The sequence below is a fragment of the Somniosus microcephalus genome, unplaced genomic scaffold (assembly GCF_052327205.1).
Source record: "Somniosus microcephalus isolate GS21.2 unplaced genomic scaffold, FLI_Smic_1.0 scaffold30, whole genome shotgun sequence".
Taxonomy (NCBI): Eukaryota; Metazoa; Chordata; class Chondrichthyes; order Squaliformes; family Somniosidae; genus Somniosus; species Somniosus microcephalus.
This window is the reverse complement of record NW_028225217.1, coordinates 799,999-815,139: the sequence shown is the minus strand read 5'-3', so window position 1 is coordinate 815,139 and position 15,141 is coordinate 799,999.

Here is a 15,141-nt window from a genome sequence, read left to right as displayed (position 1 = left end):
TCCAGACTGATCACACGTGGAGGAGTGTATGTATTTATTTATGAAAGTCAGATATGCAGTGGATATATTGCTGGGGATATATTGTTGGGGGTAATTTTATATATGGTTACTGTGGGCATATAAATTGCAGGGATACTTTTATGAACGTTCGAATAAAGTGTGCACATATATATAGCCAGGGTGATATATTGCTGGGGGTACATCTAAGTATGGATTTATTAAAGTGTGGGCATATATGCACATATTATGGATGTACATTTATGTACTCAACTGTGGCCACATTCATTGCCAGAGTGAATTAATATACTGCGGGCATAGGCATCGCCGATGGTGCTTCTATGTAAGCTTTTATTTTTAAATTGTAAAGTGAATAAAGACCACTTTTAGTGATCACAAACTTACCTGTCATTGTTGTTTTAATTCTCAAATACCGAACAGTAGTAGGAGAAAGTCGTAGACATGTATGGTCCAGATGTCTCTTGTAGTGGCCAGGTTATCAAATGCAGTTTGCTTATTTTTCAGAAGCAACGAGTCAACTATCTCCAAGAGAAAGCTGTCAGTTTAGTATTCTTGACTATACATTCCTAACGTTCCCTGAATTTCGCAGTAATATCTGTTGGATATCTGTGGTGAATTGCATTCAGGTGACTTATTCCAATTCACCTCAGAAATTCATTTTCCTTTTTTTTAACATATAGCCTCAACCAATTCCTCTCATTCAATTTTACACAGTGATTAACATTTCATCTGATTCATGAGCCTGCCAGGAAATGTACCGTCCAATATATTATGATCATAAGATCATTGAGATATTGGTCAAACCTTGTCCAAAGTTTTACTGTTTCGTTTGGTTACATTTTACTTAACCAAACATATTGTTGGACCCTCTATTTTCCAAATTACCTGATATGTTATGCCTCGTTCCATTTTATCTTTTGGAAATGATTCCAATTTCAAAGAGCAGTTATGTTTGACTGACAGATCTTTGCAATATTCAATTTTATTAGCTCAAAAAAAATCTTCCTTGATATAGAGGAAACAACTGGGCTGCATTCCACTCTTTCCATTCAATATAAATGTGAATGTCCCGTTAAACTTCAGGTAAACACATATCAATTTTTCTTATTAATTCCAAATCCAGAAACACGTGATGCCCAGGATGAATGGTTTTACGTTAGAGACAGAATTGTTTGCAGTTACTTTGAAGGTAACTTCCATAAAAGCCCCCTCCAGAGCACTCTGACGCAGAAGATAATAAATGGTTTGACTGGTAAAGGCCGAGTCTTTGAAAGGCAAGATCTATATTCGAGATCATTACCATTCTGTGCCGTTTAATGCAGATAAGGTCTCAAATTGTTAAATCAGGTGGATCTTTTGCGATGTCATCAACCTCCATCTGGTCCAGGAAACGGCATTCTCCTGTTTATAAGAAAAGAGAAACAGAGAACCAATGTGGTTCGGCTTACAAGCCCAAGGGGTTAGTTTATCAGTTTATAATTTACTTCTGTCAAGGTTGGGAAATAACCATTTAAATAATGAATTTAATATTTACTAATGCCCAATATATAAATGTACATTCAGCAATGAAATATGAGATGCCCGGTGTATTAAAAAGACAGCTGTCAGTGGAAAGGGTTAACTCCGTTGTAGGTTTATAAGAAGGTGGAGAGAAACATTGTCAGAGACCGTTGCATAACTTCATCTAAATTTAAATAAAACTTTCCGAATCCAAAAAGAACCAAACATAATGTTATTGTTTTCAGTCATTGAACTTTTTCAAACTTGCTCAAAATGTCCTGATAAAATCAAACTGCAGAATCGAATTTCAGATTTTCCTTTATTTCGAATTTTTACAACGTGAACCAGGAAGGCATAAACATGTTAGAATTGCTTTATCGATCCCTATCAAATGAAAATCAGTTAAAACAGCAAAAATCGTTAAAACACCACAATAAAAATTAAAGATATTGTGAAACATTTCTGCAGTTCAATCCTACTGCGGGGGGTCTCCCGACCATCACCATACTGCTCGGTAGCAGCAGCATTCCGCTTTGTTCACCCATCCCATCAAAATGATTAAAAAGTCAGAATCATCACTACTCTTTGTTTCCTTGGCGCTGGTCAAAAATTCAAAATTTCCAGTTATTTTTAATAGACTTTTGTCTGGAACTAGAGACTTTCACACAACTTACAACAACCAGAATGTCTGTGGTCACAGCAAGACATTGGTTTTCACAGTGTAATAGGTGAGTTAATCTGAATAATTCCAATTTAATTCAGGTCAATATATTATTAAATAAACACAATAGAAAATATAATAATTAAAACAGCATAAAACCTGTTGATATAAACAAGTAAATTATGTCATCATTCCTTGTCTGCCTTCAGCTATTTTAACAAATAACAGGTAAAATGTTGAATCTAACTGCAGAAAAAAGTTTTTTCAATAAAAGACATATTTAACACTCTTAGCAAAAAGTGAAAAGAGAACAGCGCTTCCCCCAGCTTGTGGGCTCCTAACCATTCCAACAGGCTTTTATAAAGAGACATTGGTTGAAAACAAAATATCTCCTACACGCTGTGACAGTAGAAAAGGAATAGATTCGTTCCCTATTCTCCTTCTTTATTCCAGCATAAATTACCGTAGATTTTTTCTCTCAACACAAATTAAAATTTATGATTACTTCTGACTTGGAAAAAACTTAATGGTTGGGAAAAGATATAATTCCAATTGTAGTTCCAGAAATTGCAGTAATTGAGACCGAAATTTTAATTTCGAGGCGGGTAGGGAGCGTTAGGTGTGCTTTTCAAACGTTCACATTAATTTAATTTGTAACTTCGCCTTTTTAAAAAATGTCTAAGGCAGTAAGAGTTTTTTTTAACAGTAACCCAATTTAAAACAAGTGTTTTGAAGAGTTCAAATTGATTTCCTATCAGGCATCATAGCCAACATAACCTTAAAGCTGAATCTTAACTTTGTAAAACAAACTCATTGGAGCATTTCATTGTTGCACAAATAAATTTTAGTCAATATTCTGCCCTTGCAGCGCCTTCCTATGCAGAGCTAGACAGGTATCTAACAACTTGATATTTTCCCATAAAAATCACAAGGCTTGACTTTTCTTGTAAACTTTTCTGGAAGATTCTTACTGTGAAACAGAAATACAATACAGAAGTGGAAGCATACATTAGTACACAAACACATAACTGATATGCATACACAAACATGGGTAAGCATGAGCAACACAGTACGCTTGGCATGTAACTTACCAAAACACGTGAAAACGCAGCTTACTGTGAATATACATTTAGCAAACTGAAAGGCATTCTCTTACATTCACTTTAAATTAGCCCTGTAAATATTGCATCAAAATACAGCTACAAGTTAATTGGCTAGACACAGAGAGCGAGCAATTCACTGCTAGCTGTGTAGGTTTGCTTACAGAAAAAGGTTGCAAAAGTAAACATTTTCTGCAAAATATAGTGTACACTAATCATCTATAACATTCTCAATTCGTTACAGACATATAGGCCTAGAAATTCAGTTGGTTGCGCCAGCCGTTAGCACCTTAGGAGGAGTAGATGTCGAGCGCTAGGCACTTAGTGCCCGGACGCAGTGCGATCTGCTCCTCGCCCCAACTTCAGTAGACATTTAGCGCCGGCGCAAAGTCTTTGCGCGCGCTCAGCTGCGCGCACAGATCATGACGTCATTTCCTCGTGCAACGTCGTGCATCGCCCTTTGTGCGCCCCCAAGGATCTTCAGTCGCGCCAGCCCATTGTGTGCCAGGTGGCCCTAGCGACTGTTGAGTCGAACGGTGCTCAGCCGATGCGGGCCGCGGGGAGCGCAAATTAAAGGGCACTCCTGCTCCTTCTTTGTGAGCGACAAAGGTAGATTCGTGGTAGTGGTGGTGGTGGTGGTGGTGGTCATCGTCCGGTACCACATAACAGACTGATGGAGAGAAGCCCGCCTCAAAAACACAAATACAGCGGCCGTTCAAAAAAACAAATCCACCCTCCCCCTTTAAGAGCTCACCGGAGCCAGAGTGTCTGCCGTCAATCAGCAGCTCGCCGCACCTGCCCTGCGCCCAACTTCCGGTGTTAGCGCCCCGGGCCACCGGCTTAGCGCCGAATGATGGTCGTGCATCGCTTGGTTTAGCGCAGCAGCAACCTCTTAGGGTGATGCGACTGAATATCGGCGAAGGGGGCTCGACTTTGCGCCGGGCGCAAACTTTAGTGGCCGCCCCACTTTACCACCCCAAAATGTGCTAATACTGAATTTCTAGGCCATAGTGCCCAAGACCGAAACGTAACAGGAAAATAACTTCCAACACCATGTGCTGAGCTGCAGGTCTTGTGATATACAGCAATTTACTTTACAGCACTTACTTTACCGCACTTTACTGCGCTTTACTGCACTTGCTAGGTACCAAATATCCACTAGTTGGCGGCACACAATGGGAATCGACCCAAATTAATTAAACCCCTGAATTAAATTGAAAACTAACATAAATTCCGCTTGAAGGCAGGACACTCCCCGTTTGGTACAATTCCATTGTACCACTACAGATACAAAATAAAACCTAAAGAAAACGTCCTTTGGCTGCAAACATACTCAGAATCCTTTCTCTAGGTTTCTTCAGAAAGGAGGACTACGATCTCTGAGACTGGCTTCAGAAACACTTTGACGGTCGCGTCCTTGACAATCTTCACCTCCACCTTGCGGACCCTCTTGTCCCTGCTCGGCAGAGTTTTGACAACCAGTCCCACTGGCCATTCATTTCTGTGCGCGTAGCTGTCTTTCAGCAAGACAACATCTCCCACTTTGACATTTAGCTTGTCTTCTGTCCATTTCCTACGGCTCTGTAGGGTGGACAAATCCTCTCCTCTCCGTCTCTTCAAGACACTGGACTTGCTTCCACTGCTTCCCGTGCAGCTCAGACATGTCGACGTTTCCAGAGGGGACTGAAATAGCACTCATCTTTTGAGTCAGGAGCATCACTGGGTTGAGGACTGCAGGCATGCCTAAGTCGGTGGACACCGGCACCAGGGGTCTTGCATTCATGATCGCCATGACTTCAGCCATGAGAGTGCTCAAGACGTCGTGTGTGAGACGAGTGGGTCCCGTCCGAAACAGCATAGCGTCCAGAATACGCCTGGCAACACCGATGAGCCTCTCCCATGACCCACCCATGTGCGATGAATGCAGGGGGTTAAACACCCACGTGCATCCTTTCTTTTGCAGGTCTTCGAGAGCCTTCAAGGGCTCCTTCCATAGGTTCCATTTTGCTTCTTTTTCTGGGAGGAGTGGAGCATCCCACTCACTCTGATCAGATGAGAGTTACTGTATTAATGCCTTTCCTTGCATTGTTATGGGAGCTACGAACCCCAGAGGGTACTACAAACTGTTGAATGTGGACAGCACACCTCTCCGTGTGAATGGCCTTTCTTCACGGGACACCAGGAATGGGAAGATGTCTGTTTCCAGTTTCCAGGAGAGGCCCAGGCTCCGTTGAAGGTGGAGGGGGTCCACTCCATGGTCCAAATCCTTTGAGGGGCTGTATCAGTTTGGGGGTTTATTGGTTTGCGGGTCTGTATTAGTTTGTGGGGTTGTATTAGTTCGAGGGGCAGCATTATATTGACTGTCTGTATTAGTTAGAGGAACTGTATGAGCTTGATGGACTGTATTATTTGGAGGTACTGTATTAGTTTGTGGGGCAGTATTGTTTGAGGGACTGAATTAGTTTGAGTGTCTGAATAAGTTTGAGGGGCTGTATTAGTTTGACGGGCAGTATTATTTTGAGGGTCTGTATTAGTTTGAGGGACTGTTTTAGTTTGAGGTGCTTTATAAGTTTGAGGTACTGTATTAGTCTGAGGGGCTGAATTATTTTGAGGGACTGTATTAGTTTGAGGAGTTTTATTAGTTTTTGGGTCTGTGTTAGATTGAGGCTCTGTATTAGTTAGAGCGGCCGTATTATTTTGAGGGCTTGTATTATTTTGAGGGACTGTATTAGTTTGAGGAGTTTTATTAGTTTTGGGGTCTGTATTAGTTTGTGAAGCTGTATTAGGTTGAGGGACTGTATTAGTTTGATGTGCTGTATTAAGTTGATTGAATTTATTAATTTGAGGGTCTTTACTATTTTGAGGGACTGTATTAGTTTGAGGGACTGTATTAGATTGAGGGGCTGTATTAGTTTGAGGGACTGTATTAGTTTGAGGGTCTGTATTAGTTTGTGGGACTGTAAAAGACTCAGGGTCTGTATTTGTTTGATGCAATGTATTGGTTTGAGGAGTTTTATTAGATTTTGGGTCTGTATTAATTTGAGGGGCTCTATTAGGCTGAGGGACTGTATTAGTTTGAGGGGCTGTATTCGTTTTAGTGTCTGTATTTGTTACAGGGACTATATTAGTTTGATGGGCTGTATTATTTTGAGGTACTGTATGTAATACCCACTGGAAATGTTATGTACTCTAAGTATGGTTATCAATCTTTAACTTAGACACTGTATTATCATTGTTATAAATCCCTGGGTTAAAGTTGCCCATGCGAAGTTTCGGCAAGAACATTTAAGGACACAATGTGACTAAGAGCAGACTTTCCATAATTCTGCACCAATATCAACTGTTGCAGACAGTGAAGCTGCGCAGTCTCCAGGCAGAAACCCCAGGAGGAAAGGGTGGGGTCGGGTTTTTCGAGCGGGAAACGCGAGCGACTGGAAGAAAAGAGGGCAGGAGCTCTGAAAAGAGGGCAGGAGCTCTGAAAAGAGGGCTCAGGAGGCAAATGGCTGCCGCATCCCGTCCCGGGCTTCCAAACTCGGCCGCCGCCCTTCGTATTAGTAGTTCTGCATCCAGAACTCAAAGTGGGATTCAGTGATCGTGAAGAGAATTCAACGAAGGTGTTTGGAGTCGTAAGTCTTGCAGACATTATACATACCATGAGCTCCAAATTAAGCATGCCAACAAAAGAGTGCACTCGAATTTGGACACAGGGACAGATTCTCCTTTGAATCCATGTAAATGGAGAATGTATGTTTATTATGTCTAGATTCATTCTAATGTATGGAAATGTCTAATTTAGTTCATTGACCTGTAATCTTCTTATACTGTCTGACGTTAAAACTATAAAGTAAGATAATTAGAACTAAGCCATTGTAGTAGTGATCTCCTTACTGGACTATAGAATACTGTCTACAACAGAGACCACATCTCACATATATCTAGAGAACCTTGAAGGGGTTACATTTTGGGGGCTCGTCCGGGATTGTGGTCTATTTATGTTAGTAAACCAGCAGTATTGAATGCTCATTGCTAAGAGAGTGGTTTGTGGTTTCTACTGGGCTGTTTGAACATAAAAGATGGATGTTATTGAGGGTGAAGCTTGGTGCAAACGGAAGCAGATAGCTACTACCCATGCCTTTGTGCTGAATGGTGTTGCTAATGATGACCCTGATGATTTCTTGCTAAGGGCTCTGAATTGTGTCAAAGCCTTTGGAAAGGTTAGGATAGTTGAGCGCTGCTTAGATACAGCGACCAAGAAGCAGTTTGTGTTGATCCAGACATCAGAGAACCTGAGAGGTCATGGTTTACCTGGGGCAGTTGGGCTTTCTGAAGAGGCTGGTCCCTGGCCAGTTCAGTTTGTCCCTATCACTGCTAAGGAAGAAGAAGGGTTTCAGACCAAGTTGTTGTCATTATTGAGACAAGAAAGAAAGAATGTTGCTGATGTCAAAAGTCTGATAGGTCCTTCGACCCAGGATATGAACACTCAGTTGGTCAGTGCCATTAGTTCTCTGGTGGATAAATGCTCCAATCTGCCCCTCGAGGCTCAGGGATACCGTAAGGTCCGTATCTTCTCAGGAGTGAGACCAACTCCCAGTGGGGAAGAGGAGTACGACCCCTGGGCTGAGCAGACCCTGCCTCTGCTAGAGGAATGGCAGTGCAGTGACCATGTGAAGAGGCAGAGAATAGTAGAAAGCCTTAGTGGTCCTGCTGCTGATATTGTAAGATTCTTAAGGCGCAGAACAGCTCTGCTATTTCCTTTGACTACATGCAGGCTCTAGAAACTGCCTTTGGAACTATTGAAACCATTTCAGATTTGATGGTCAGATTCAGAAGCACATTCCAGTGTGAGGGAGAGAAGCTGTCCAGTTATCTGCTGAGAATAGACAAACTGCTGCATTGTATGTTACGGAAAAGAGGGATTGAGTTGCCTGAAATGAATCGATTCCGCATTGAACAGGTTGTGTGAAGTGCATTGCTCGAAGACGTGACTGCTCTTCGCATACGCATGACCCATAAGTTGCGAGATCCACCTACCTTCACTGAGCTGCTAAGGGAAGTCAGAGAGGAGGAGGATATGCTTCAGGCCCGGAATGTAGCAAAGAGTGCTGTGATGTCCAAGCTTGTGACTCCTGTTACAGTTCCTACTCCTAAGGGTGATGTCAACCCTGAGATGGAACAGCTGAAGAAGGAAATAAATGTCATGAGAGCCGAGATGGCATATTTTCGGTCTAAGCCCAACAGAGAAAGGGATGACGCACGGGTGCAAAAGGTTGAACACCCTGCGAAGTCTAGCAGCAAAATGAATGATTCCTCTAAAGGATATCCCCATGAAGGAGATAGACCTTGAGTCTTTTGTTATAACTGTGGAAAGGATGGACATTTCAAGCGAGAATGTAGAGCTAAGGAAAATCTAAAAAAAAGTAAATTACCATCTCATAAAACTTACCAAGAAGTCGGGAAACTACAAAGGGGCACAGTAACGGAACGACATAATGCAAAGATAGACGAGGGGATATGAAAGACATCATACCTGAAGGTTTAGTAGGGCTGAGTTCTGCTGTATCAATACAGATTGAAGGAATTTATACTAAAGCTATCCTCGACACGGGTTCTCAGGTTACCATACTGTACAGATCCTTCCATGACCGATACCTGACGCATTTGCCATTAACCCCAATCAGTCTTCTGCAGATCTGGGGCCTTAGTCCTGCTGATTACCCATATGATGGCTATTTGTCGCTGAGGTTGGAGTTCTTGGAAGCTGATGTAGGGACCACTGAGACCATTGATGCACTTGTGTTGGTTTGCCCTGACCCCATGGTAAAAGGTGATGTTTCCATACTGGTTGGCAGTAATACACGCATAGTGAGACGACTCCTGACAAGCTGCAAAGAGCAGGGAGGTGAAAACTTCTTGAGCACCAGACACATTCACCCTGTTTTCAAAAAGGCTTTTGAGAAACTGCCTGAACTTTCTTCTGACGTAGATGATAGCAAAAGAGGAACTGTGTGGTACGTTCGAGCCAAACCTATCACCCTGCGTCCTGGAGGAGTGGCTAGAATACCTGGGATACCAAAATTCCCTGGAACGCCAGGTACTGAAGCCATTCTGATAGAGCCACCTGATAATCCTGCAGAAGTGTCACGGTTTCCAAATGAGATTCTGGTGAGACCAGAGTTGCAGACCCCGACAGCTCTGATGTCAAGGAGAGTTACAGTGACCGTGAGGAATATGTCAGGCAAAGGAATCACATTGAGGAAAGGAATGCCGATTGCGCACCTGTTTCCTGTAAATGTAATGTCGTCACATGTGAAGGAAGAGTCCAAAGTTAACTCAACCGGAGATCTGACACCCTCCTCCTTCAACTTTGGTGATTCATTCGTTCCTAAAGAATGGAAGGACCGATTAGTCAGGAAGATGATGGAGCGGAGAGGAGTTTTCTCTACTCATGAGTTTGATGTTGGTTGTAGTAAGAGTACTCGCCATTCTATCAGAATTACCGAGGATAAACCCTTTCGGGAGAGGTCTCGACGGCTGGCACCAGCTGACATCGAAGCAGTGAGATAGCACCTGTCGCAGTTAAAAGAAGCTGAGATCTTTACCGAGTCCAGGAGTCCTTATGCATCTCCTATAGTGGTGGTGAGGAAAAAGAACGGAAAGATTCGGATGTGTGTGGACTTTAGGACGCTTAACAGACGTACTGTTCCCGACCAATACACCGTTCCAAGAATTGAGGATGCACTGGCTTGTCTTAATGGAAGCAAGTGGTCCAGTGTGTTGGATCTCAGAAGTGGATACTACCAAATACCGATGAGTGAATCGGACAAAGAAAAGACAGCCTTTTTATGTCCAGTTGGGTTCTACCAATTTGAAAGGATGCCACGGGGAGTTTCAGGTGCTCCAGCAACTTTTCAAAGAATAATGGAACAAACAGTTGGGGACATGAACATGCTCGAAGTATTGGTGTACTTGGATGATATCATTGTGTTTGGGGCAACCCTTGAAGAACACGAATCTCGGTTGCTGAATGTGCTTGGTCGCCCGGAGGATGAAGGTCTCAAGCTATCATTGGACAAGTGTCAGTTTTGCCAAACATCCGTGTCCTATGTGGGGCATATTGTATCACAGGATGGAGTTGCCACAGATCCATCCAAGATCGAAGCTGTTACCACATGGCCCAAACCGAACACAGTTACTGCCTTGTGGTCATTTCTTGGGTTCTGCGGATATTACAGGCGCTTTGTGCAGCATTACTCCAAAGTGGCCCATCCTCTGAATCAGCTGCTGGCTGGGTACCTCCCACCAGCCGAGAGGAAGAAAAAGGCTAAAGGTAAAGAGAACAAGGACTACTTCAAACCCTCTCAGCCTTTTGGTGTTAGATGGGATGAGAAATGCGAAGAGGCCTTCAACACCTTAAAGCAAATTCTTACTCAAGCCCCCGTGTTGGCTTTTGCAAACCCACAGCTGCCATATGTGCTACACGTGGATGCCAGTCAAGAAGGGTTGGGTGGTGTGTTGTATCAGGACCAAGGAGCAGGGCTGAGACCTGCAGCGTTCATCAGTCGCAGTCTTATGCCATCAGAGCATAACTACCCAACTCATAAGCTAGAATTCTTGGTGCTGAAGTGGGGGGTGGTGGATAAGCTGCAGGATTATCTGTATGGAGCGAAGTTTGAAGTGATGACAGACAATAATCCATGAACCTATGCGTTGACTTCGGCAAAACTTGATGCCACCGGCCACCGCTGGCTTGCTGCACTATCTGCTTACGACTTTAGTCTCAGGTACAGACCTGGGAACCAGAACATTGACGCAGATGCTCTGTCTCGTTGCCGCACTACCAGAAACCAGAGTGGAAAGATGTTGCTTCAGCAAATGTGAAAGTAATGTGTCAGATGTCCGTGGTATCTGGACCAAAGAATTCATTTCATGCCCGAGAGATTGATCACTTGGGAGCGTCAATGCATGCTGTTCCCCAGGCATTTTGCAACCTTTCCAGTTTGGATGTATAAAACTTACCCATGTTGTGTTCATCTGAAATAGCCAAAGACCAGGAGGATCCCTGTATTGATGAGGTGTTTTCAGCTCTCCGTCTGGGTGATATTACACAGATCGACAAATCAAAACATCCTGACTGTCGTCTGCTCCTAAGAGAATGGGACCACTTGGAAATTAGAGAGGGAGTGTTGTGTAGAATCACTCACCCACCCACTAAACCATGCCATTCACAGTTGGTCCTGCCTGAAAAGTACAGGGAAATAGTGATGAAGTCTTTGCATGATGACGCAGGTCATCTGGGAGTAGATAAGGCCTATGGGTTGGTCAAGGACAGATTCTACTGGCCGCGTATGAAGTCTGTGGTTGAGGAGTTCTGCAAGTCCTGTGCACGTTGTGTCCAGAGAAAGACTTTACCTAAAAGAGTTGATCCTCTGTTTCACATGCGAAGTGATGGACCTCTTGACCTTGTCTGAATGGATTTTCTGTCCATCGAACCCGATTCCAGCAATACCGCAAATGTCTTGGTCATTACAGATCATTATACTCGCGATGCCCAAGCTTTTCCCACAAAGGATCAGAAAGCATCCACCGTTGCCAAAGTGTTGTGGGAGAAATAATTCATCCACTATGGACTGCCAAAGCGAATACACAGTGATCAAGTTAGAGACTTTGAAAGTAGACTTATACATGAGTTGTTGTCCATGCTCGGGATTGAGAAGTCAAGAACAAATCCATACCATCCTCAGGGAGATCCTGAACCTGAGCGGTTTAACCGTAATTTGTTAGACATGCTTGGAACGCTGGATTCAAAGCGAAAGAACAAGTAGAGTCGGCACATTGGACATCTTGTTCATTCTTATAATTGTACCCGAAATGATGCTACTGGTTTTTCACCGCACTACCTCATGTTTGGACATGAAGTGAGGATGCCGGTGGATTTGGGCTTCGGAGTATCCAGTGATGGCACATCACAGAGAACTTACCTCAAGTATGTATCTGACATGAGAAAGGAATTGCAAGCTGCTTATGAACTTGCTGAGTCTGTTTCTGCCAAACAGAATAAAGGAAATAAGCAGAGGTATGACCAGAAGATCCGTTTTTCCCAACTCATGCCTGGTGACCGTGTTCTCATACGGAACCTAGGACTTCAAGGGAAACATAAATTAGCAGACCACTGGGCTTCTACACCTTACATTGTTGAAAGTCAAATGTCACAACTACCTGTGTTTCGGCAAAAACCTGCAGGTGGGAATGGATCCATAGAAATACTGCACCGGAATCATATCCTGCCATTGGGAAAGCAAGTGCATCTGGATCTGCCAGCGGATAATGAGCCGACACCTAGTAGGAGAACCCTGCAGAGAAGAAGAAGGAAAAAACGAGAAACCGGGAAAACTTTGTTCCAGAAGACAGAAAACCCATTTTGGACACAGGGACAGATTATCCTTTGAATCCATGTAAATGGAGAATGTATGTTTACTATGTCTAGATTCATTCTAATATATGCAAATGTCTAATTTAGTTCATTGACCTGTAATCTTCTTATACTATCTGACGTTAAAACTATAAAGTAAGATAATTAGAACTAAGCCATTGTAGTAGTGATCTCCTTACTGGACTATAGAAAACTGTCTACAACAGAGACCACATCTCACATATATCTAGAGAACCGTGAAGGAGTTACATGTATTAGCTTGAGGGGCTGTCTTAGTTTGAGGGACTGTATTAATTTGAGGTTCTGAATTAGTTTGAGGTGCTGTTTTAGTTTGAGGGGCTGTATTAGTTTGAGGGACTGCATTAGTTTGAGGGTCTGTATTAGTTTGTGGGACTGTAAGAGTGCAGGGTCAGTGTTAGTTTGAAGGACTGTATTAGTTTGAGGGACTGTATTAGGTTGAGGGGCTGCATTAGTTCTAGGGGCTGTATTAGTTTCAGGGGTTTTGTTAGTTTTAGGAGCTGTTTTAGTATCAGGGGCTGTATTAGTTTGAGGGGCTGTATAAGTTTTAGAGGATGTATCAGCGTGTGTTGCTGTATTAGTTTGAGGGGCTGTACTAGATTGAGGTGAGGTATTAGTTTGAGGGGCTGTACTAATTGAAGGTCTGTATTAGTTTGAGGGGCGGTTTTTGTTTGAGGGGCTGTATTAATTTGAGGGACTGTATCAGTTTTATTGACTGAAATATTTGAGGGGCTGCATTAGTTTGAGAGGCTGTATAACTTTTAGGGGCTGTATTGTCGTGAGGTACTGTATTAGTTTGAGGGACTGTATTATTTGAGGGGCTGTGTTAGTTTGATGGGCTGTATTAGTTTGAATGGCTATATTACTTTTAGTGGCTGTGTTAGTGTGAGTTGCTCTATTTGTTTGAGGGGCTGTATTAGTTTGAGGGGCTGTATTAGTTTGGGGGTTTATTGGTTTGCGGGTCTGTATTAGTTTGTGGGGCTGTATTCGTTCGAGGGACTGTATTATTTTATCTCTCTGTATTAGTTTGAGGAACTGTATCAGTTGATGGGCTGCATTATTTTGAGGTACTGTATTAGTTTGTGGGGCAGTATTGTTTGAGGGATTGTATTAGTTTGAGGGTCTGAATAAGTTTGAGGGGCTGTATTAGTTTGACGGGCAGTATTATTTTGAGGGTCTGTATTAGTGTGAGGGACTGTTTTAGTTTGAGGGGCTTTATAAGTTTGAGGTACTGTATTAGTCCGAGGGGCTGAATTATTTTGAGGGACTGTATTAGTTTGAGGAATTTTATTAGTTTTTGGGTCTGTGTTAGATTGAGGCTCTCTATTAGTTAGAGCGGCCATATTATTTTGAGGGCCGGTATTATTTTGAGGGACTGCATTAGTTTGAGGAGTTTTATTAGTTATGGGGTCTGTATTAGTTTGTGAAGCTGTCTTAGGTTGAGGGACTGTATTAGTTGAGGTGCTGTATTAAGTTGAGTGAATTTATTAATTTGAGGGTCTTTACTATTTTGAGGGACTGTATTAGTTTGAGGGACTGTATTAGATTGAATGGCTGTATTAGTTTCAGGAAGAGTATTAGTTTGAGGGGCTGTATTTGTTAAGTCTGTGTGTTCTAGTTGTATTTAAGATTAAATACTGACACAGACTACAAGAATAACGTTTCAACAGGTCTTTACTAGTTGGAGGTCCGGGCTATACTAACAGCAATATCACTACACAGTACTTATATAACGGTGGTCACCACCGGTATTACGTATACAGCAGCCAGAGAAAGTAGTACATCTCTTAAGGTGGAACAGGCTTAAGTTCTCTTAAGGTGGAACAGGTTACATACACCATAATCCTCCCTTTTTAGCTTAACAGTCATATCCCCATTTAACATAACATAATAACATCTATACATATATAACTTCAGGTATAAACAGTTCAAAGGTTCAGTCTCTCAGGAGGCCTTCTTATTCGGGTTGGATAACGCCTTTCAGTGGTCTCTGGTTCTTGTTGCTGAGGTGACTCCTCTAGTTGGTTTCCTATGTATTGGACGTCATCATCAGGTACATTCCCTGCCGAGGTAGATGCTTCAGGTTCATTAACGTCTTCCACAGTTGTCTCTGTCGCAACCATGGGTTCGATCCTTGCTCTCGATTCTACCAGTTGATCCGCATGACGCCTTATCACATTGTTACCAATATCTATTGAGTACATCAGAGGCCCTTGTCTGGCCCGAATTGCTCCGGACTGCCATTTTTCGTTTCCGTAGTCCCTTGCCAACACTGGTTGTCCTACGTTAAAACTTCGAGTGGTCTTGTTATTAATATGCCAGAACTGTTTGTTTTCCACTTCCCTCCGCACATTTGGTTTTAACAAGTCCAACCTGGACCGCAACCTCCTGTTATAAAACATCATGGCAGGACT